Below are 25,542 nucleotides of genomic sequence, written 5' to 3'. Positions count from 1 at the left end.
CATCGAATCCTATAATTCATCATGCGGTTTCCACTTCATGCAATGTACTCGCTCATTCCCAAGATAAAACGATTATCTCAATGCACCAAAAACTACTTGAAACACATCACATGCATCATGAATATGTGGCATAATCATCTTCGATCACCATTTGACCATAGATCAACACAACTGATTCACTAAGCTCCATCGATTAGGGTTTGGCATATCAATAGGTAGGGTTACCGGTTGATCTCACTGCTGCAATAGTAATACTAGTTCCCTTCACTTCTCAACTATTGGTTGCAAAACAACTCCATTACCGGTTACAATTAACATCAATGACAATACTTAAACTTCATTAATACAATCTTCATGCAAATGCCAACAATCTCCCCCTTTGGCATTGATGGCAATACAAATATCAATACCCTTTGATTGTGATGATTGAGATTAATGCACATACATAGGTATAGGAATCTTGGTTTACATTTTACCATGTACTCTCCTTCGATTGAGTCTCCATGTCTTCAGCTGGTAATTGGCTGCAGTTCTTCTCCCTATCAATCATACAATTCTTCTCCTCCATAATCATAACAGTTCTTCTCTCTATCAATCATACAATTCTTTTCCCTCTTAATCATACAGTTCTTCTCCCCCTTTGACAATAATGCCAAAGTGAAAGTAAAACATACAGTGTCATACTTCACTATTCTATAACTAGTTGCTCCCCCTATGGAGTAGTTCCACTCTACACCAATTCTTCTTCAAGATCTTCAATAAGCTTCAGGACCGATGTCTTCCACATCTGTTCAACTGACCTCATGTAGGGGCACAACCCCTAGCCGACTTCTAAGATACTTGTAGACATATAAAAATGACCACTTTCCTAAATGAATATTTAACGTTCATTTTATTCTCATTCCTCTATTTAGTTAAATCTAATTTAATTAAATCATCCACATTCTTCTATTTGATTAAATAAATTATTTAATTTATTTATTTAAATTCACCTAAGCCTTTCATATCATTTAATTGAATAAATCATTTTATTTAATTAAATCCCTTCTCTCTCCTTTTAATTAAATTTACATTTAATTAAAATATTCACTTCAAATTAATAAATCTAATTTATTTGTTTCCCCCACTTGCATCTATTTTGTTAAAATAAAGTAATTTATTTTAATTGAAATTATCCTCCATCTACTTGTATTCTCCTACATCTCCCACTTGCCTCCTAACCCTCTTTCTAGATTCTTCTAAAAAATATCTAATCCTAATCAATTAGCCTAAACCCTTCAATTATCCCCTTTCCCTAAATTTGAGGATGCCATTTCTCAAATTTGGAGTAAAGTCTTCCAAAGGCATTAAAGCTTTTATGCCTTCAACAAGCTAACTTGTTGAGTTCTCCCAAATTTGGAAGGACTCTTACAAATTTGTCTGTAAAGTCTTCCAAACCATTAATGGTTAACTAACCCTTTTGGCATGGTTAGAGACTTTTTGCCTAACTCAACCCTCATCTAACTCAAGGGTGTCATCAAGCATTGATGGCTTTAAACCTTGGCTATCCCTTTAACCCTTGCACAAGAGTTTATCCTTTGGGTAAAAGATTTATCCAATGGGTAATCTTAACCTAACTTTAACCCTTACCTTCTAAGGTAACCATGAGGTCTTCTCAAGCATTTAATGCTTCTTGCATCTCCTCTCAAGTAGTCTTATGTTGACAATTATCACCATTTCATTGGTGAAAATTGTAAACACGGATTGATAACTTTCAATCCTGATCCTTGATAGGATTATCCAATCTTAACCCTTCATTCCCCTATTTTTCCTATAAATAGAGCTCTCAAATTTTCATTTTCATATCCAAGTCTTTAGTATCACACTTATTCTCATTTTTACTAAGCATTTCAATCCCTCCTTGAATAGAAATAATCTAATAAGCATTTTAGAAGTATTTTCTTTTCATCATAATAATCACATTAAGCTAGTATATCATGTTATGATAGTTCTTTACTAATCTTTTCATCTTATCATCATATACATACTAGTTTAACTCATATTTTTTAAAAATTGGAGGAAATTCCAATCCTTTATGATTGGAAAGATTGGTTCAAAAATAGGTATGGGGGTTTGGTTAGAGACTACTGGAGAAATGGGAATTGGATTGAGTTTAGCTAGCATTGTCCAGGTTTCAAGTTTCTTGAGCTTTTGCTTTCTTCTAAAATTTTGAGGGACAACAAAGAGGATAGTTTGATTTGGAGGCAAACCCCAGATGGGAATTATTCTATGTCTTTGGCAGTGGCTATCCACAACAAAGTTATGGAAGATATTCCTATTTGGGCTAAAGTGTAGAATAAGAAGTTAATTCCTAAAGTTAATATCTTTTTCAGGATCTTTATCCAAAATAAGGTGTTGACTTTGGACAACCTCCAAAAGCAAGGATTTTTTTAATCTAATAGGTGTTCTCTTTGTTGCGGGGAAGAAGAGTCAGCTTGCCATATTCTCCACCAGTGTACTTCAAGCCAGGAAATTTGGAAAATTATTTTTAGTAGGTGGAAGCTGGGCTGGGTTTTTCCGAACTCTCTAGGGGAGTCCTGGCAACAATGGTACTGTCCTAATTCCAACCCTAAGATTGTGGAGCTTTGGAAACTTACTTTCCCTAATGTTATCTGGAACATCTAGAAGGAGTGCAATAATAGGATTTATAGGGATAAAAGTGCTAATCCTGAAGTTGTGGTGGATAAAATATACAGAAGTATATTTGAATGTCTCAATGGTACTGATCATGGTCTAGCAGCTAAAGAAGACTTTAATGATATGTGGAACCTTTCTACAACCACATCCAGTAAGGAGAAGGGTAGGGAAGGTCTGGTGTGGTGCTTCCCACTTCAGGGATGGATAAAGGCCAAATTTGATGGGGCGTCAAAAGGGAATCCGGGTAAAGCTAGTTATGGGGGCATTGTCAGGAATTTTGCTGGAAGTTACCTAATGGCGGTTGCTCACCCTCTGGGTAGCCAAACCAGTCATTATACTAAAGCTTTAGCTACTCTGAATACCCTGATTATTGATAAGAACCTAAATCATGACAACTTATGGTTGGAGGGAGACTCACTAAATATTATCAAGTGCTTGAAGGGGGAAATAGAGCCATTGTGGTCTATTGAAAACATAATTTTGAAAGCAAAAGAAATTATTGCTAGTTTTAAAGTTATCATAATTGAACATGCCTTTAGAGAAAAAAATTTGGTTGTGGATGGCCTGGCGAACCTAGGCGTTAATTCTAAAGCTCAAACTATTTGGCACGGGGAAGATAATATTAATTTTAGTATCAAAGATCTCCAAATAAAGGATAGATTCATGGGGAAAGAAGGACCGCACAATTATGATAGTTGAAATGAGTAACCTATGCATTTATAGAAAGGTTATGATTACTTGGCAAAGTGGAAAAATTGCAATCAAAGATATTAACACTCCACACACTTTGTGGGTTATCATTTTCAAAATTTCGAGAGACAACGGGAAGAAACCTTTAAGCTTGCAGAAGAACAAAGGTGACATTCTGAAATTGAATATGGGAGGGGATCTAAGGAGGGAGGAACCAGACAACATTTCCAAATGGAAGGAAATGCCAAAATTATGGATGAAGCTGGAAAAAGGGTCCCTAGCGAATTTTATGGAGAAGCTGGTTGATTACGATAAAGGTAGGGTTAATCTTGTAGTCTCTAAAATAATTGAAAATTGAAGTAACTGGTCTTTTAAAATCGATGGTGTGAGGTTCAAATTGGATGCGAGGCTCATTGCGACAGTAATAGGTATGCCCCACTTAGGGCTCAATTTTTTTAGAGATCTTAAGGTTTCCAATAATGCAATTAAACTTTTTCCATGTAAGGAAAAGGAGAGGGCTAAAATTGGTAAAGCCACGGGGGGTTATTATGATGCCTACAACATCAAGAAATTTTGGGGCTGTGTGTTGAATGCCATCATGGAATACATAATAGTTGAGGGTCATTTTAATAGGGCCCATATATATCAATTTGTGCTATTAAACCACTTTAAGCATGAGAAAAGGGTTTCCTTATCCTATTATCTCTTTAGGTCTTTGTCGAGGTCCCTCAACAAACACAACAAGAACCCCTCGAACCCAATGCTTCATTGTGGCCTCATTCTGCTTATTTATGAGCACTGTAAAATCCTTCCCATTTAGGAAAACAAGAGGTTGTCTACTTCTCCAGGGAAAGGAAAGAGAAATCTAGAGGAAGGAAGACCCAACCAAGAAGAGTCGATTAAGAGCAATAAAAATAAGAACACCACTGGGATGAAAACCCAAGATGACAAGAATGACATAGAGGAAACTGGAAAAGATGGTAGTGAAATGGAAACAAATGAGTCTGGAGATGAGGAAATTTGGAAAGATGAGGACGTGGGTGCAGAGGAAGATGAAGCTGAGGATGTGTCCGACCAAGATATACCAATTCATAGTGCTAGCTTAGGCAATGACAACAACCAACCTATGGTGGAGAAGGAGGATAAGGTTAATGACGAAAAAGAAATGGATTTTGAGAGGGAAAATAATAAGGAACCTGAGAAGGAAACGACTAAGGATAATCTGAGTAAGGATAAGGAGTGTGCTGGAGAAGGGTTATTCCTAGATAACAACAAAAACCTTACCTAGGTTAGATTGGGTTTTGACAGATGGACATATGAAGCTTTGAAGAATTTGGAAAAAAATGGGAAGCATATGGATGAGAAAAGGAAGGAAGATGACAGGAACCCGAAGAAATGGAAGCAAGACATGGAGGAAAAGGCTAAAAAGATGGCAGCTCAGATTGACTATCTGGAAGAAGGTAAATTGACAATGAAAAACCCGTTGGGAATGATCTCGAATATTTTGTCTGCTGTTACAAAGAACCTAGAGGATATTTCTAAGGTCCTTGAAAGCTCCAACTCTCCCAAACCGGTGGTGGACCTCGACATTGATGAAGATGCTATCGAGACTGGGAGCAGGGAAGCTACGACTGGTGGAGAAGCAAAGAGAACTACGATGAGTGTGAAGAAAGCTGTTGCGGTGTCTGCTATAAGGATATCCCCAATCTTAGGGATAATATCAAAGATCTGTATGAGATTAGAAGTAACTTGGAAAATGCCCTGAAAAACATAAATTAGTTCCTTTTCTATGCTTTGTCTGGTTTGGCTGGTTATCGCTGGTTTTTTGGGGCTTTTTAACTGGTTTTTTCTAGTTGTTATGCTGGTTTTTCTTATGTAAGTTCCTTTTGGTTTTTTAATGCTTTTATCTCATAAGGTTCTTTTGTAAAGGGTTTTGGGGCCCCTTCAAAACCTATTTGTACCTTAATCAAAAACTCATATTTGTTAAAATCATGCATAATTAGGATTGCACTCATGTTAGATTGATCAAAACATCCCTCATTCTCATGATTGTCATCCCTAAGTCACTTTTCTCAGTGATATGAGAGCAAAGGCATTGGCTTAAGGGGCCTTGTGAGATAGAGAACAATGGAACATCCCTTGGGAAGTTGAGCTATTCCACATAGTCCATAACTTGCACCAAGAGTCCCATTGGTGTGTGGACTAGTCATGATTTCGTAATTCTCGTTTCATTGCACTGCTTTTTCCACATACATTTCTGGCACCCACCGTGGGGCATAACCTCATTTATCAAATCATTTTTGATATAGGACTAACTCTGCAGGTACGCAAAAAACCTGAATTAGCGCATAACGAGCATCCTCTAGCGCATCCGGTCGATACTTCAGTGCATCTGGCAGACTATTTAGTGCATTAAAACCACCTTTTAGTGCATCAAAGCTTAACTTTAGCGTATACAAGTTTTTTTGTTTCCTATAGGTTTCAACACTCTAATAAAATAGTCTAGTGCATCCATATAATAGTTTAGTGCATTAAGGCTTTTTTTTCTAGCGCATCAGTGCCTTTTTGTAGTGCATTAGTTCCATTTTGTAGCGCATAACAAACACAGACAAAAAATAAAATTTATAACCGAAGCTTAAATTAGACTTGTAGAAGTCCACAAAACAAAAACACTTTTTTTGCTAACTAGTTTTACTGCAGGTAACTAATGATTTCTTTGCAGGGTTGAGAGATTGATTTTCTTTTACCAAAGTTGGGATTGGAGTAATTTGGTATTTATAACTTTATTAAGTTAGTTACTTTAAAATTGTCTTGATTTTCTTGTTGGGTAAAATTGAACTTACATTCTACTTTGGGGTACCTAAAAAGAACAACAAATAAAAAAACCATTTTCTTGCTTTCTTAGGAGAAAAATACTTCAGTTTGGAAGCTATAAAAAGAACCAACAATCTTTACTTTTGCAAATGTTTTAAAAAGAACCTCACCATCCTTTGATGTCTAAACGGATTCACTTTATTTTTGCAAGATAAAGAACCTCATTTGTCAAAATTTTTTTGAGGCAAACCAAAAGAGGGAATTTCTTCCCCTTTATCAATTTCATGTTGTTGACCAAACTAAACTCTTTTCTTTATTGACCAAAATCTTGTTACTTAGCTTAGAAAATCATTAATTTGGAAGCTAAAAAGAACACCATGATTTTTAGAGCAAAATCTCCAAATAGAAGCTATAAAAATCATTGATTTAAAGGTTAAAAAGGAGATTGTTTGCCTTGTATCGAAAGTGGAAGGTATATGCTATCCCCTTAAATGGGTGATCAAAAAGCCAAACCACTCTTATGCTTTCTTCTTTTTCAAGCATTTAAGTCCTTTAGCAGGCCCGCCCTCCCAAGGAGCTAAAAACTCTTAAAGCCATTTTTTTGGCTGGTGTGAGGGGAACGACCTAAGTGGGGAACAAATTTAATGCCAAGTGTTCCAACCCACTATAATCAAAAGTGGAGGGTGACAAAAGTCCCTTTCAATAGTTTCATGCAACAATGAGCCTTCCCCCAGTATCTTTACGATATGTAAAGACTTTGTTCTAAAGGTTGGGAAGCCTCCTGAGGGAGTTTATCACTGACGACTGAACATGAAGCCTGATTACGAACCTTAGAATTAGAAGCTTTGAGATGAGTCAGTATCCAAACATTGGCAAAATCATAGTGCAAGGGTGGGGAAGAATCCGCCTCCAAGATTATTCACCACATATCTCCCAAGATAGCTACTCAATTGTGAAGAAATTCACTTTGGGTTAACTTCTAGCAAAAGGCAAAAAAACGGGTGCCCCCTAGGGGGTGACAAGGCTATTTGAGCTGATGGAGTATTGAGACTAGTGGGCTATGATATTGTCGATTACCCTTGAATAAAGAGTCTGATTGAATTGTATTATCTGTATCCAAACCTGTTAAAACATTGGGGGTTTGAACACATCCTCACAGAATATACACTATTTGTTTAGAATAGGCAAAAATGGTTATCTTTTTCATATTGTGTTTGTATTTCATACTTAAGAAAATCATCTATCAAAGTTGAGAAGAGTTAAAATTCACAGAAAAACCAGCAAATCAAAACAAACAGGGCAGTTTAGCAAGTAAGAACAACATCCTAGCGCATCTGAAACAAAACTTAGCACTTTGACACCATCTTTTAGTGCGTCCAAACTTAAAAATAGTGCAACTACTTTGAGAAATAATGCATAAACCATTTGAACATTTGGTAGCTAAAACTTAGCGCTTCTTGAAATATATCAGGGCTTTGGAGCAACAACTTAGCGCATTAAAGGCAAGTAGTAGCACTTTGAGCTCAAACAATAGCGCGTAATTGGAACATATTAGCGCATAACCCATCTAGTCCAGTCAAAATCAAATAGTTCAAGTTAGCGCTAGCAAAGGTAGCATAGCACATTCAGGTATTTCTTTAGTGCATTGAGATTATTCTTTAGCGCATCTAGTCTTTGACTTAGCGCATGGTCGAAAACTGAGAAAGCAGAGAGCAAATAAACTTTTTTTGAAAAATTTAAAACAACAGTTTGGGAAACCCTTTTTCTCCCCAATCAACCTCATCAGGCAAAACTCGAATTAAAAACATCAAAATTATTCCAAAACAAGCTAGTCTTAGAACAAAAATTGTCAAGTCCAAAACTAGCTAAAGATAAACACTCTTTCCTATCAAAATCAGGTAACATCATCACACTAATCAAAAGGTCTTCCAATCAAATGGATTCTATCATCAAAACATACCTAGTTTAAAGTTAAGTTGTCAAATCAAGTTTACATATCGGGACAACTCTTATTCCATAACATTTGATGCACTTTGTCGTGAGGGGGCATCTAAACCTGCATTTGATAAAAGTAGACTTAAGTTTCCAAAAAAAGTATCTCAATCCAAATATCAAAGGAAACCATTGATCACTTGTGTATGACTAATCCTCATATTTTGAGAAGAAAAAGTCTTCATCATAACACTAAGTTAAGGAAACAACAACCCAGTTCCCAGAAACTTGCTAAAAGGAATAGATTTCTCTACATCAATTGCCAACTCTTCAAATCTCATTGCACATTTCTCCATCATATGCACTTATATCTTCAAAACAAGACAAACAAATTTGACAAGGAGCCATTAAGAAGTAGAGCATTTTGCCAAAAAGCAACATTCAACCAATGCTTAAATCATGGAGGAAAGATCAATCCATCTTTCTTCCCAGAAGTTTGCATCACTTACAACATACCAAGATTAGAACCACCAACTCCGAGAAAAACACAAAAGAGGAATTCATCCCCTTTGTCACAAAATTTTTCTACTAGATGCCCACTATCACTTTATCTCAACAAAACAAACAAAGCAAACCACAACTGGAGTCCAGCATGGGTCGAAGATTATCGAATCCCTTCGAGTATCCAAATCGAGAAGACATAGAGATTACTAAAGAGCTCCTCCAAGAATGTCAAGATAGTGCCTCATTTCAAAGACTTAAGGAAAGACTCATAGAGGCTGACAAAGAAAAATACCTACTTATGCTAACAAGCAAAGGATTTAGGATTCCTGAAGACTTCGATGCTAGCACCTTTAGAACAAGGTCTCGGTATTATACTTATTAGGAACAACAAAGAGAAGGAGACGCATGTGACCCTGAACAAAAAATACCTGAGCAAAACATACCTGAACAAAACATGCCAGAACCCACACATACTCGGACTAGGGATAATGAGAGGGAAGAACTCTTCCCTCGGAAAGAAAATTCACCCTTGGTTGCTCTCACCCAATAAATACAAATGCTACAAAGACAAATGCAGGATATACAATAGGGGATGACATGCAATACTCCCTAAACAAAATTCTCCCTTACCCTTTTGACAGAAGGCTAAACATGATACCTTTTCTCCCGAATTTAGATATTCCAAAATTTAACAAATATGATGGAAAAAGCGATCCTCGCAATCGTGTTTGGGCATTTTGTACCATGAGCCTAAAATTTTCCCATGATGACACCTATTTGATGAGGCTATTCCCAAGAAGCTTGGGAGGACAAACAATGGAATGGTTATCCAAAATCACACCTCTTGTCAGATCCTTTGATGAATTAGCCAACAAACTTATCACTCAATACTCCTACAATATTCAACATGCAATCACCATGCTAGATGTTTGCAATACCAAATAGAAAAACAATGAAACATTCATGGTTTGTCTTCAACGCTGGAGACAGATGGTTTCGAGATATCCTCGAGATGTGCTTGAAAAGGAAAAGATGGAAATTTTAATCGACAATTTGAATAGTGAGATGAGCTACATACTCAAACTCCAATGCATACCATCTTTTGCCAAATTAATAAAAAATGGCATTCAAGTAGAGGAGGCATGTATTAAGAAGGGAACATTGGAGTTCTTTAAAGAAGGAAATACTTCATCCAGCTCTCATTACAATAACCAAAACAACAACAACTTAGACAAATCCAGGTTTTGGACTAGAAACAAAAATATTGGAAATGATGGAGGAAACGATGCTAATGATATAAAGTCCAAACAACCAGTATTGGCTTTATCAGGTAATCCTTAGGTTACCAAGAATCAGAAGGGTTCTAACCAAGGAACTAATGCTTATGCACCAAATACCAATCCAGAATCTCCAAATACAAGCAACACCAACAATACCCAAAACAACAACACAAATCGAGGACCTAATACAAATTCACGGGGTAACACCAACAACTTTCCTAAACACATTTATACACCATCAGGCCAATCATTAGAGTCAACATTCAGAGAACTCCTAGCAAACAAGATTATCTCATTACCAACAATAAACAACTTTGAACCACAAGTCAAGCCACTTTGGTGAAATGACTCACACTTTTGTGATTTTCATCGAAACAAATGACATCAAACAAATGATTGTATGAGGCTTAAAAACTTTATTCAAGACATGATCGATAGAGGTGATTTAATAGTCGATGGTCTCAAAACAAATGGTGATCATGGTGCCTTTAAAAATACTCTTCCAAATTACAACAAGGATGGAGCTTCTACATCAAACGATACATGAGGGGCTTGCATCAATCACATATACAATAACACCATCAATCATATATCTACAAATGACAATCAAGTCAATGTCATTTAAATCAGGAACAAATGCGAACATGAATCGATCAATGTAACCACTAGAGCTCAAAAATATGTCTTAAAAGGGCATACATCCGCAAAAAACACTATCCCCAAACCTCAATATGATCTGGTCAGTCAACTATGTAGAACTCCTGATTAAATATCCATACTTGAGTTATTAAAACTTTCACCAAAATATAAAGACATCTTGGAACAAGCACTATTGGAAACAAATGTACCTCAAGATCTGGATATTGACAAATTTCAAGCCATGGTGGCTCACATGACAGGGCCTCCTTATCTCACCTTTTCTGAGCAAGATAATATCTCATTAAGTCACCCACATAATACTCCCCTTCACATTGAAGTCTTGGTCTACAAACATCAAGCTAAAAGATTATTGATAGATGGAGGAGCTAGGCTCAATATCTGTACCTTAAAAATTATCCGTGCATTAGGCTTCCTAGAGTAGTCTATTGATCCACACAAAAAGATCACCATCAAAGCATATGATGATGAAGAAAGATCATCCAAGGGAATAATAATCTTACCTATTCAGGTAGGAAAAATACAAAGGGACACTATGTGCCAAGTCCTAGACATAGACCTCACATATAATATCTTACTACGTCGTCCTTAGATACATGAAATGCAAGAAATACCCTCAACCTACCACAAGTGTGTTAAATTCCCTTATAATGGGCAGGAGATTTCTATATCAGTAGATAATAACCCCTTTCAACACTGCAAAGCTATGGGGGCAACCCAAGATAGCTTAGTTCCACATAACAGAAAAAACACAATGCTCTAGCAATGGATCATCATCAAGAAAACCTTAAATCTTTATCCATGGATTTCAAACAAAAGATAAAAATCAAGGAACAAGGCATGGGAGAGTACTCTTTTGAACCCATGTGTCTAACCAACTTACCAACATCACCAAAATATTATAGAGAAAACCTTCTACATCAACACATCAATCAACACAACCCATCACCCAGTTTGATGACAAATTTATCCAATTAGGCACACTAGCACATGAATCAGAAGAAAAGGATATCCTTAGTTGGCTATACAAGGATGAAGAAGAATTCAAAGCTGGTACTATGGAAGTAGCTATACCAACACAACTATATGGGAAAGGCTACCTGATCATGCAATGAATGGGATACAATGACAAAGGACCTATTGGCAAGCATCAAGAAGGTGTCACAGAACCATTGGATCCTCCTTCATAGTTTTCTAAAGACAAAACATGATTGGGCTATGAACACACTCTACCCCCAAAGAAGAAACCAAATTAATATCAAAAGCCTCAGTGGAAAGCAAAGAAGAAATAAAAGGAGGACTCATGGTAGGAGGCGCTACATGAATCAGTAGAAACAATAAGGAAAGCACGAGAATACTAGGAAAAAGAAAAAGAGAAACAACAAGAGGAATTGGCCATTCAAAGAGAAGAAGCATCTTATGCGGAAGTACATCATGTTCAAGAACCTGTTCCACACAAGGAAGACTCACCTCCTGACCAAATCACTACTCCCCAAGGAGAGACAGTATATGAGTAGATGCAAAGAGTAGAAGCGGGATATGATACGAAATTAGAGAAAACTATCAAACTAGTATCAATCATCAGGGACCTGTTTTCACCCTAAAACATACCTGTCCATAGCACTGAAAGAATCTGGGATAATACTTCTAAGACTGATTCAAATGATTATGAATGGGGCATTTGTTCAAATGTTAGTAAAGATATTGCTGAAAATGCTAGCCATACACCCCTTTTTCAAGAAGGACAAGACATAGAGCCTAGACTACTTGAATTTGGTCCACAAATATCTTTGATGCCAAAGAAAATGAACAACAACATTACGAGCAAGTCTACATGGAAGATGATACCATCGAAGACCTCGACAAAATCATTAACTTATTTAACATCCTAGCCAACCTTGATGATACCTCCATCATGACAGTTACAAGAGCTGAACTCGACCCACCCAATGACTCTCTACCACTTGTCTTTCCTGATCTCATAGACTAGGATGAACCTAAAAAATCATGACATAACTATTTTCCCAAATAATGATTCCATTATCCATTACTTATGTATTGTCAACCCAAAAACAAACTCTACCAGCAAACAAAGTAACGACATCTGCAATCAGGGGGTGCCAAGTCTCTCAGTTGTAAAAATGAAAGAAATAAAGGATCTACTACTGAAAACTAGTCAATGGCAGCACTAGATCACAAAAAAGTAAAAATAAAGGACACATCTATGGGTGAAAACCTTTTTACAACACCTAAAGATGAGAGACTTGACACCCTTCTTAAACACTATCAGGAGCGATCACTCATATTGATTGAGCCCACTCAATCAATCAACATTGGTACAATAGAAGCAAGCAAAAACATACACCTAGAAGAGTCTCTGACAAAGGAATAAAAACCAGAGTTTATCAAATTCTTCAAAGAAAAGCAAATCAATTTTGCTTGGTCCTATGCAGATGTGCCTGGGATTGATCCACACCTAATCGTGGATCACTTATCTATTGCTCCAGGAGCTAAGCCTGTTAAGCAAAAATTGAGAAAGATGAATCCACATATAGCACTCATGGTCAAAGCTGAACTAAAGAAACTATTAGACGTTGGATTTATTTGACCTATAGACTATGTCGAATGGATTTCCAACACTGTGCTAGTTTCAAAACTAGATGGCACCATCTAGATATGCACCAATTTTAGGGATGTCAATAAAGCCTATCCAAAGGATGACTTTCCTTTGCCGAGCTTTGACATAATTGTAGACCTCACAACATGCCATGCAATGTTATTATTAATGGATAGTTTTTCTGGCTATAATCAAATCAAGATTGCTCTAGAGGATCAAGATAAAACAATGTTTACCTATCCTTGGGGAATGCATTGTTGGAATGTCATGCATTTTGGCTTAAAGAATGTTAGGGCAACTTATCAATGAGAAATGACGATGATCTTTCATGATATGATGCATACCTTCATGGAGGACTATGTGGATGATTTACTAGCTAGATCATTTACCCGGGGAGAACATTTGGGCATATTAGAGAAATTTTTTGAGAAATTGGAGAAATTACAAGTTAGGCTCAAACCTAAGAAGTGTGTCTTTGAGGTAACATCAGGAAAATTATTAGGCTACATTGTGTCAGCAAAAGGCATTGAAGTAGATCTAGAAAAGGTACAAGCCATCATAGAGATGCCACCACCTAAAAACATTAGCCAACTCAAATCTTTGCAAGGATTACTCCAGTCAATCAGGCAATTCATCGCCCAACTAGCAGATAAAATTCTACCATTCAATCATTTGCTACACAAGAATGTACCATTTAGATGGGAAGCCAAATTTGTAGAATCATTATCTCAAATCAAGCAATATTTAATGAACCCACTAGTTCTAGTACCCCCAATAGAAGGAAAGCCACTTATTCTCTACATATCAACAACATACATATCATTGGGGGCACTATTAACACAAGAAGACCAAGAAGGAAAAGAACAAGCTATCTATTACATCAACAAAACATTAAATGGATATGAGCTCAATTATAAATTCATTGAGAAGGCTTGTTTAATAGTGGTATTCACTTCTCAAAAGTTCCGACATTACATGCTAGCTCACACAATCAAGATAGTAGAAAAAATTGACCCTCTAAATTATTTACTCAACAAAGTAGCTCTCATAGGCAAATTGGCTAAATGGGTAATGATTCTCAGCAAATTTGATATCCACTACACAGAGTGTCGGGCTATCAAGGGACATGTAATTGCAGATCAATTAGCTAACGCACCACTACCAGATAAACAACCAATGGAGATCGAATTTCTAGATAGGGATGTCCTTACTGTTACCACCAAGCAATGGACGCTATACTTTGATGGTTCCTACACTCATCATGGCTCAGGTGTTGGCATCTTGTTCATCACTCCTAAAGGACACACCATACCAAGATCATATAGACTCATGTTTCCACGCATAAATAACATTGCGAAGTATGAGGTACTGGTCACAAGGATCAAAATTTCCGTAGAATGGAGAATCACATAATTAAAAGTCTATGGAGATTCCCAACTAGTCATAATTCATATCAACAATGAATATAAGACAAAAGATGACAAGCTATTGCCATACAAAAGAATGGTGGATGATTTCAAACAATATTTTGTACACATAACCTTTGAGAAAATACTAAGGTAGGACAACCGAGCAGTCGATGCAATGGCTACTATCGCTTCACTGCTACAAATTCTAGAGCAATAGAGTCGTTATGAGTTTTTGGTAGAGCAACTATTTTCCCAGTCTATGACAATTCTGCATCCCATGTTATCTATGCCTTAACCGGTTCAGACTCTCCATTATACGGAACAATATATGAATATCTCAAAACCAATACCCTATCTATTGACTTATCTCGAAATAAAAAACACAACTTTATCTGGCAAGCTTCCCGTTACACTCTAACTACTGATACTCTTTACCGTTGAGGCCTAGATGGTACTCTTCTTCATTGTCTTGATTGTAATGAATCTGACTCTACTATACAAGAGCTTCATGAAGGTATCTATGGTACACATTCAAGTGGTCCTACTCTTGCTAAAACTTCTAAGAATGGGATATTATTGGCCGACAATGGAAACAAACTCTTATCATTTTGCAAAGAAATGTCCTAAATGCCAAATCCATGGCAATCTTATACATGCACCAACATAGGAATTGTAGCCATTTATCACATCTTGGCCTTTCTGTCAGTGGGTATTGGATTTAATAGGCAAAATACACCCTTCATCTTCAAATGGACACAAGTTCATTATCACTGCAATAGAATATTTTACAAAATGGATCGAAGTGGTCCCCATGACCACAATAACTGGAAAAAAATTGCCTCTTTTATTCTTAATTATCTGATCTGCAGATATGGCATTCCCAGTTCCATCATCACAGATAATGGACGTCCTTTCAAAAACTAGGATGTGCGAGAACTCTGTGAATGAGTCAAAATCCAAAATCATTTCTCTACACCTTACTATCCACAGGGGAATGGTCAAGCAGAGGCATCAAATAAAACAATATTAAAAATCCTTAAGAAAATAGTAAATGATGCAAGAAAGGATTAGCATGTGTAACTCAATTCAACACTTTGGGCATATAGAACTAGCATCTAGACACCTACAGGAGCTACGCCATATTCATTGGTATATGGATCAGAAGCCATTTTACCTCTAGAGGTAGAAATACCCTCACTCAAAGTATCTTTGAAAGGTCTCAATCCAGATGAGGAGTATCAAGTAAACAAACTACAAGAGCTAGAACTTCTAGATGAAAAGCAACATGTCTATAATCATCTCAAAGCATACTAGTAGTGCATGTGCAGAAGCTACAACCACAAGGTCATCCCTAGGATTTTTAAAGTCGGTGATCTTGTACTCAAGGAAAATCCTAGAAATCAACAGGATCAAGAAAAGAAGGGGACATTTGAACTTAACTGGTTGGGTCCCTATGTCATCATCTCGGCCTATGGATTAGGTGCCTATCAGCTAAAAACTTCAAAAGGCAATGTTCTCGATGAACCAACCAACAAAATCCATCTAAAGAAATACTATACTTGAGCAGTCTAATGCACAGACAAAGCGAAAAATAGAAAAACAAATTAAAATAAAAAAATAAAAAAAATCCAAAAATTACAAAAAAATAAAAAGCAACAAGAAAAAAGTGCCATAAAAATAAATGGTGAAAACCTGACAACATGCACTACTTGTGAGAGAACAACTTCTCTAAATACCTTTACTCAAATCTTTTATCAGAAGTCCCTGGCCATCGCCCAACAATTTATCAAAATAGCATTATCCAGGACATACTTAGCATAGTCACTGTCCTTGATTATCTGAATATCATTTCATCATATCCCACCATGGCTTGGTAATCGCTGTACATATCCACATTGATAGGTAAATCTAGCTAGGGGCAACATTCATCTAAATTCCATCATGTCAATAAGCCAAGAATCACAACATGCCAAGAGAATCATGTCAAACAAAAATTCAACAGTCAGCAGACCAAAACAATGAGCCAGTTAATAAATTCAAAACACATGATGGATGATTTTCTGAAGTATAACTTGTTTGCATCTTGCATGAAGTTTTGACTATTTTTTGCACTTGAACTTTTTGAACTATTGGATCCCCTAAATTTTCTCAACGATGCATCAAGCTAGAGAAAGTGATTGGGGACTCCAATATTTTTTAGTTTTTTGTCTGTGAGGCGATCACTTGTATTGTGCAAAGACTTATCTTGAGAGGTGATCAAAACATATCACTGAAGACATGGTTCCAATTTGTGCATACAAATGGTTCAATCTTGTCTTTTTATGAGCAAGCAACACTCAGGTTGTCTTGGTTCAATTATACCTCGACACTTGTGCCATCTTGCAATATCAAAATCCATGTAAATTTTTCTCAGGTCTGGTGCAGGAGCACCTAACACAAAGGCACAAAAGGAGTCTTATAAGAGGATTAAAATAAATTCATGAGTATATTCAATTATATTTTCATTTTTAATATCATTTTGATTCAATATGAATCAATATGTAAGGCTAAAAGAGCCCATTGTAATGAGTTGTCCAAACTGTACTAATAAGGTCTTGAATTAGTCATTTGGTAAAATTTGTATAAAATAACCTTGGAGGGGTAAAATGGTGACAAAAATACATTATTATTCCATCCTAATATTTTTTTAAGGTTCTTTTTAAGGTTTAAAGTCATTTGAGTCAAAAGTTGTAAAAGTTGTAAAATGCAACTTTTCAAAAGTTGTAAAAAGACCAAAATGGGAAGTTGTATGGTCATAAGAGGAAGTTGGGTAGTTGTAACTTCCATGTGAATATGAAAAGGCTATAAGAAATCTATAATGGTCATTCATAAGAGGATGTAAAAATTGGAGAAGGAATTGAAAAGCATTGGAAACATTTGGGTATCATATTTTCATTGTTTTCAATCTCTTCTTTTGTGGTCTTGAAAGTTTCTCCTCTTGTTTCCAGGCCTAGTACAACCATGTACAGCCTGGAAACAAGTGTATTTATATAATGATGGTGTAGTATACTGAATAATATTTCATTTCTTTTGGTTTTAGTTTATTTTATGCATTTTTGAGAAAGTTATGAGAGTTTTGGTGAAAACTGTTTGGAACTACCCAAAACCCTGATTCACGGCAACCAGTTTTGGAAATATCATAATAAATTTGGATTTAATAGTTGGATCTTTCTATAACTTGGAGAAAATTTCTATAATTGGCATTTCTAGAATATGACTAGAGATATTGTCCTACGGATTAATATTTTAAGAGTTATTAATGACTATTCATGACTGTAATTTCATGACCAAAATAGAGTAAATTTCATAGTTTGGGAAAATTATTGGTTTTCATTTGCAAGAAATGAATAGATGAAGGGTTTAAATGATTCATATTTAATGCATAATATATGGATCTACAATAATGATGGATTTATATCTATGGAGAAGATTTGATAATGGTTATTTGATTGATGATTTTGTTGGGAAATATATGACAATGCCTCTAACATGTTGGAAGATTTGTGTTGATAATTGAAATTCACAAATGATTTGAGGTTCTTAGTTGGATTTTCATGATACTCTACATCAAGGTCATTATGGTTCAATTATACCCTAATGCTTGTATAAATTTTCAATATATCAACAACTCAATGATGATAAACATAAAGAAAGCAAAAACATGTGACTATTTGGGAATGACAAACGACAGAATGAGGTTGATCAATTAGTTGCACATCATACAAAATTTGCATTTAGTCATAGCATATCATTATCATACATTTCATTTTCAAGATACATCTCACAACATATCATTATCATACATCTCATTTTTAAGATACATCTCACAACATATCATTATCATACATCTCATTTTCAAGATACATCTCACAACATATCATTATCATACATCTCATTTTCAAGATACATCTCACATCATTATCATTATCATACATCTCATCTCACAAACGATATCATTACATCATGCATCATGCATCATGCATCATCCAATCATATCTATCAAATATCAAATCACACACATTTATCTAAGCATTGCATCATCATCACAGAACCATCACATTAATATATCAAACATCATCCATAAAAATACATCACATGTGGATCAAAGAAATCGGTGTCATATATATATATATATATATATATATCTTAAAAAAAGTCAAGTATACAAAAGATGTCATGTCTATCCCAAATACAACACAAATGATCAAAATACAATGGAGACAAGGTCTCTCGAGTATGACTATCTCTCGAGGGGGATGGTCTCGCGGCAGATGTCCGAACACTTGGATCTCTGGGTGGATCTTGTCGAGGAGGCCCAGTCACACCTTTTCTCTCTGTCCTTGAAGGAGTCTGCCTGGATCGATTGGATCTCACCACAACATAGCTAGGAGCTCTATGATCTCTAGGAACCACCTCCTCATACTGACGCTGGTAGTACTCAACCTCCTTGGTTGCATACTGCATCTCTCTCAATGTGTCTCTCATCGAACCACCAACCACCACTTTGTCCAGACTATCTGCTCGAGCCTCTACTTGACCTAAGCACTCCAACACTATATCCCGCTCTACGATAATCTGCGTAATCTGACACTGTTGTGCCAATACCTGTATTTGAAGCTAGTGCACCTAATAACTGTAAGGATCTAAATTGTGCATCCTCTCGGTGGGTGGGTATGCAGATATGGAGGGGTACCTGTGTCGTGGTACACCCTATCCTCGGCACCGGTGGGGGTAACACATCTGATCTCCTCCTTTGGGTAGGCCATCTAAACTCATCCATCCCACCCACAACTGCTATAACATCACCTTCTTGGCCAACTCCACCAACTCCAATCACCAAACCTCCCCTCCCTCTCTCATCAACTACTCGCGTTACTACTCTATCTCCTCGCATCCCTCTCTCTCCACCATCTCCTCCTCTATCTCCTCCCCCATCCCACCATCCCCTCCTCTATCTCCTCTCCTTCAATCATCTCGTCCTCTATCTCCTCTCCTCCCTCTATCTCCTCTCCTTGCTCTATCACCATGCCTCCCTCGACCACCTCCCTTCCCATCGCCCCCGTCATCCCCTCCACCATCCCCAAATACCTCCCCAATCACCTCTCCCTCCTCTCTCCGTCTCCCTAGCCTCTCAGGCTGCTCATCCTCATCATCATCAAAAGTGGGAATCATCTCAACTGGATCAGATATCTAGGCTACAACATGAGCCATGAAGAGCGCTGCAAACTCCTCCTTCATCCTCGCATCTACTACCTCGTAGGCATAATCCCATATCTGGCCAGCCAAATGCATGTACTCCTCCACCACCACAACACTATCAATAGTCAGACCCCACTCTAGCACATCCTACCTCCGACGAGAATATAAGCAATCTACCTATGGTATACCCTATTGTCGACCATACTGCCGCTAAACTCGGCTGTGCCAGAACCTCTCAATCACAAATGGCATCCGCCCTATCAAGAATCGAAACATATATACATAGGGAATCTCTAGCCCATCCTCTGCCTACACCTTACACTCCATATACAGTCTCCAAATAACCATATCAATGTCATCTAGCACCCTCCTTCAATGCTCTAGCTTGCCCAACTTAGGTTGGACAACTATCCCTGTATATCCATATGCATAGGCACGACCAATTGACCTATCTCGATTTGCAAGTGGCCTCACTATGGGAATATGCTCCCAGGCCCACACTTGTAACAATGTGACCTCAGCTGATAAGATGTTGTAGCCTAAGTACACCACCTGATGCAAATCTTTGTACAAATGGGCCAACATACAAGACCCCCATGCAAACCGGCGACCCTGTGTCACCATATCCTCCAGAACCAACCCCAATCCCACTGCCAGTCCCTTCGACCTACGGTCGGGACATAAGAAACCACTTAGAAATCCTGCCAGTACTGATAGTAGTGGGGCATAATCAAAATCTATGAACTCCTACCAAGGGATCTCATACCCACAAATTAGATCATCTTGCAAAATCCGCCGAAGTGCCTCTCTCCCACCCTCCTTAGTTTTCTCATAAGGCAATAGTGCACCTACCACAAGAATCCACGAAATCCAATAACAGTCCTCTAATGTGACTATAATCTCACCTGTCGCCAAGTGAAAAGTGTTGGTGTTGCTATGCCACCTCTCGGCCAATGTTGTCAGTAAACCTTGGTTAATGATATTTCGAGGCATGTCCAACAAAGAGGACAACCCACATCTCTCAATAATATCTCTATCCACCTGTGTCAATCATGGAATCAGAGACCATGGCCTCAGAAATCGCTCCCATGACTGAAGAACCCCAAGCCGCTCCTGTTGCAAGCAAAACATGTCCAAATATCAGTTCCTATATCAAAATAAAAAATCCATATCAACTTGAAACAATGCAAATCAAATCAAGTTTCATATCAAAATCAATCCATATCAAAATCACAAATTCCACATCAACTTGAAACAACATAAATCAAATCAAGTTTCATATCAACATCATATCTATATCAAAATAAAAAATTCCATATATCAACTTGAAACAAATCCAAATCAAATCAAGTTTCATGTCAGAAATCATATTCATATCAAAATCACAAATTTCATATCAACTTGAAACAACGGAAATCAAATCAAGTTTTATCTATCCAATCTATATCAAGAACCCATATCAATAAATCAAATCCAATCCATATCGAGAAATCAAAATCCATATCACAAAACTCATATCAGACACCATATCAGACTTCATTTGGACATCATATTCACAACAAAGATCTAAAACAATAGACAAATCAAGATCATCATTCAAAAACTCAACTTGAAAGCTCAACAAAGACAAAATCCAAATTTATCAAAACCAAACACACATCAGCATAACAGAAACACAGATTGGCTACCACACCCATCCAGGAGCACTCGATAGACACCTATTCATCCCAACCTATCTCCCTTACTCTAACTTTACCTCATAATATCATATTTTCCTCCTAAAACATTGCATTTTCTGCTTACGTGCTAAGACACCTTCCCTATGCGCTAAGCTGCTACCTATGCACTACAAACTTTACCTTATGCGCTAGACTGACCCTATGTGCTATCCTATTCCACCCATGTGGCACCATATTTCCCCTATGCGCTAGGTCTACTCTATGCGCTACCCTTTTCCCTCTATATGCTATCTTGTTAGCCATATGCGCTAAAATACCCCTATGCACTAGCCTAAACCCACGACGCGCTACCCGATATTCCCTTGATGCTACCCTAATTCATTACCCCTATGCACTATGAATTTGACCCTATGTAGTAACACGTGAAAATCTGACACAAAAAATAAAACAACGTGCTTAAAATTGACCAAACAAAAAGCAAAAAGGACAAAATTTAGATGACTTCCAGGTGGACCATACGTGGCGGGCCTCTGGTATTGACGAACACACTCGAATCGATGAAAAGTATAGGGAACCGACATTTTGTCACTCTCCAAATGTCACTATCTCCAAAAGTCAACAAGCACAAATGATACAAATAAAATCACTTTCCACCTTTTATAGGGTAAAAGAAAATTAGGGTTAGTAAGAGGGGCATGTATTTTACTCGTGAACTTGCTTATAATCCTATCAAACATCATTATTGGGAGATGAATCAATTGACGTGCATTAAAAATAGACAAAAATTTAAAATGCAATCAAATATATAACAATTATAACTAGCACCCAAATTTTCAATTTTTTTGATTCATCTCCCGAGGGGGCATTATCAATATCATTTATCAAATTTGGGGTACGACATCAACAATCATGACATCGACATCACATCAAATTTTGATGACACATCAATTTTCTTTGAATCAACATGTGCACACATGTCACTTCAAAGAGGGGCAAAATGTAGACATATAAAAAATGACCACTTTCCTAAATGAATATTTAATGTTCATTTTATTCTCATTCCTCTATTTAGTTAAATCTACTTTAATTAAATCATCTACATTCTTCTATTTGATTAAATAAATTATTCAATTTATTTATTTAAATTCACCTAAGCCTTTCATATCATTTAATTGAATAAATTATTTTATTTAATTAAATCCCTTCTCTCTCCTTTTAATTAAATTCACATTTAATTAAAATATTCACTTCAAATAAATAAATCTAATTTATTTATTTCCCCCACTTGCATCTATTTTGTTAAAATAAAGCAATTTATTTTAATTGAAATTATCCTCCATCCACTTGCATTCTCCTACATCTCCCACTTGCCTCCTAACCCTCTTTCTAGATTCTTCTAAAAACTATCTAATCCTAATCAATTAGCCTAAACCCTTCAATTATCCCCTTTCCCTAAATTTGAGGATGTCACTTCTCAAATTTGGAGTAAAGTCTTCCAAAGGCATTAAAGCCTTTATGCCTTCAACAAGCTAACTTGTTGAGTTCTCCCAAATTTGGAAGGACTCTTACAAATTTGTCTGTAAAGTCTTCCAAACCATTAGTGGTTAACTAACCCTTTTGGCATGGTTAGAGACTTTTTGCCTAACTCAACCCTCATCTAACTCAAGGGTGCCATCAAGCATTGATGGCTTTAAACCTTGGTTATCCCTTTAACACTTGCACACGAGTTTATCCTTTGGGTAAAAGCTTCATCCAATGGGTAATCTTAACCTAACCTTAACCCTTACCTTCTAAGGTAACCATGAGGTCTTCTCAAGCATTTAATGCTTCTTGCATCTCCTCTCAAGCAGTCTTATGTAGACAATTGTCACCATTTCATTGGTAAAAATTGTAAACATGGATTGATAACTTTCAATCCTGACCCTTGATAGGATTATCCAATCTTAACCCTTCATTCCCCTATTTTTCCTATAAATAGAGCTCTCAAATTTACATTTTCATATCCAAGTCTTTAGTATCACACTTATACTCATTTTTACTAAGCATTTCAATCCGTCTTTGAATAGAAATAATCTAATAAGCATTTTAGAAGTATTTTCTTTTCATCATAATAATCACATTAAGCTAGTATATCATGTTATGATAGTTCTTTAGTAATCTTTTCATCTTATAATCATATACATACTAGTTTAACTCATATTTGTTGAAATCATGCATAATTAGGATTGCACTTATGTTAGATTGATCAAAACATCCCTCATTCTCATGATTGTCATCCCTAAGTCACTTTACTCAATGATCTGAGACCAAAGGAATTGGCTTAAGGGGTCTTGTGAGATAGAGAACAATGGAACATCCTTTGGGAAGTTGAACTATTTCACATAGCTCCATAACTTGCACCAAGAGTCCCATTGGTGTGTGGACTAGTCATGATTTCGTAATTCGCGTTTCATTGCACCGCTTTTCCTGGATACAATACTCAAAAGAAGTCTTAAGAAGAGGTTTAGTAAAGATATCTAGTAGCTATTCCTTAGTAGATACATGCTCCAGTAACACATCTTTACTCTGCACTTTCTCTCTCAAGAAATGATATTTCAGCTCAATATGCTTGGTTCTAGCATGCAACACCAGGTTCTTTGAAATATTTATTGCATTAGTGTTATCACATTAAATCCTTACTGGTTCTATGATCTTCAACTTAAAACCTTCCACAATGTGTTTCATCTAGATTGTCTGGGTACAATTCATATATGCTGGAATATATTTAGCTTCACCAGTGGACTATGATATACAACTCTACTTCTTACTGCTCCAAGATAGAAGCCTTACTCCAAGAAAGAATGCACCTTTGGTTGTACTCTTTCTATCATCAACATTTCCTGCCCAGTCTGCATCTGTATAAAATTTCAAATCAAAGTTACCTACATATGGATACCATAATTCATAACCAATAGTACCTTTCAAATATCTGATATCCTTTTAGTTTCTACCATGTGTGTTTCCTCCGAGTTCTTCTAAAATATAGCAAATAATCCAACTACATGAGCAATACCTGGTCTGTTGTGAACAACATAATGCGGTTTCCCTATCATAGACCTATACTCCTTTTCATCAACAGATGGAGAATCATCCTCCTTAGACAGTTTACAACCTGTAACCATTGGAGTCCCAACTAGTTTACAGTCTTCTATTCTAAATGTCTTCAATACCTCTTTCACATATTTGGACTGTGTGATAAAGATACCATTCTTCATCTGTTGAATTTTCTATCCTATAATTTTTTTTACCTCTCCTACTAGAGACATCTCAAATTCACTTTTTATCTCATTTGCAAAGTCATCGCTCATGTCATCATTGCCTTAAAAAATAATATCATCCACAAACACTTCACTAACTAGTATCTTATATCCTTCAATCTTGAGATATATATTTATGTCTTCACTAGTTCTCTGAAAGCCTATCTTCACCAAGTATGAATGTAGGCTTTCATACCATGCTCTTGGTGCTTGCTTCAAACTATATAGTGCCTTGTGTAGCTTACACACCATATCTTTTGCATCAGTCAAAGCATAACCATTTGGTTGTTTAATGTAAACTTCCTCTTCCAGTATTCCATTTAGAAATTTTGACTTCACATTCATTTGATATACTTTGAATCCCCTATATTCTACAAATGCAAGTATAGTCCTAACACCTTCCAATCTAGCAATTGGTGCAAATGTCTTGCCATAGTCTTCTCCTTCTTCCCTTGCATAACCTTTCCATAGTATTCCAATCTGGCTTTGTTTTTTCCTACTACTCCATCTTCATTCGGTTTATTTCTAAATACCCATTTAGTACCTATTACATTTTTGTTCACCGGTCTGGGTACTAGGGTCCATGTATTGTTCTTCTCAATCTGGTCAAGCTCTTCTTCCATAGCTTTGATCCTATGATCATTACCAAAGGCTTCCTTTTCTATTCTAGGCTCAATAGTGGAGATCACACAAGAATTCTCTCTAATTCTTGTTCTAGTTAATACTCTGACATCTTTATCTCGAATAATC

Source organism: Cryptomeria japonica, chromosome 8, assembly GCF_030272615.1.
Source record: "Cryptomeria japonica chromosome 8, Sugi_1.0, whole genome shotgun sequence".
In the NCBI taxonomy this organism is placed as follows: domain Eukaryota; kingdom Viridiplantae; phylum Streptophyta; class Pinopsida; order Cupressales; family Cupressaceae; genus Cryptomeria; species Cryptomeria japonica.
This window is presented reverse-complemented; position numbering follows the sequence as displayed.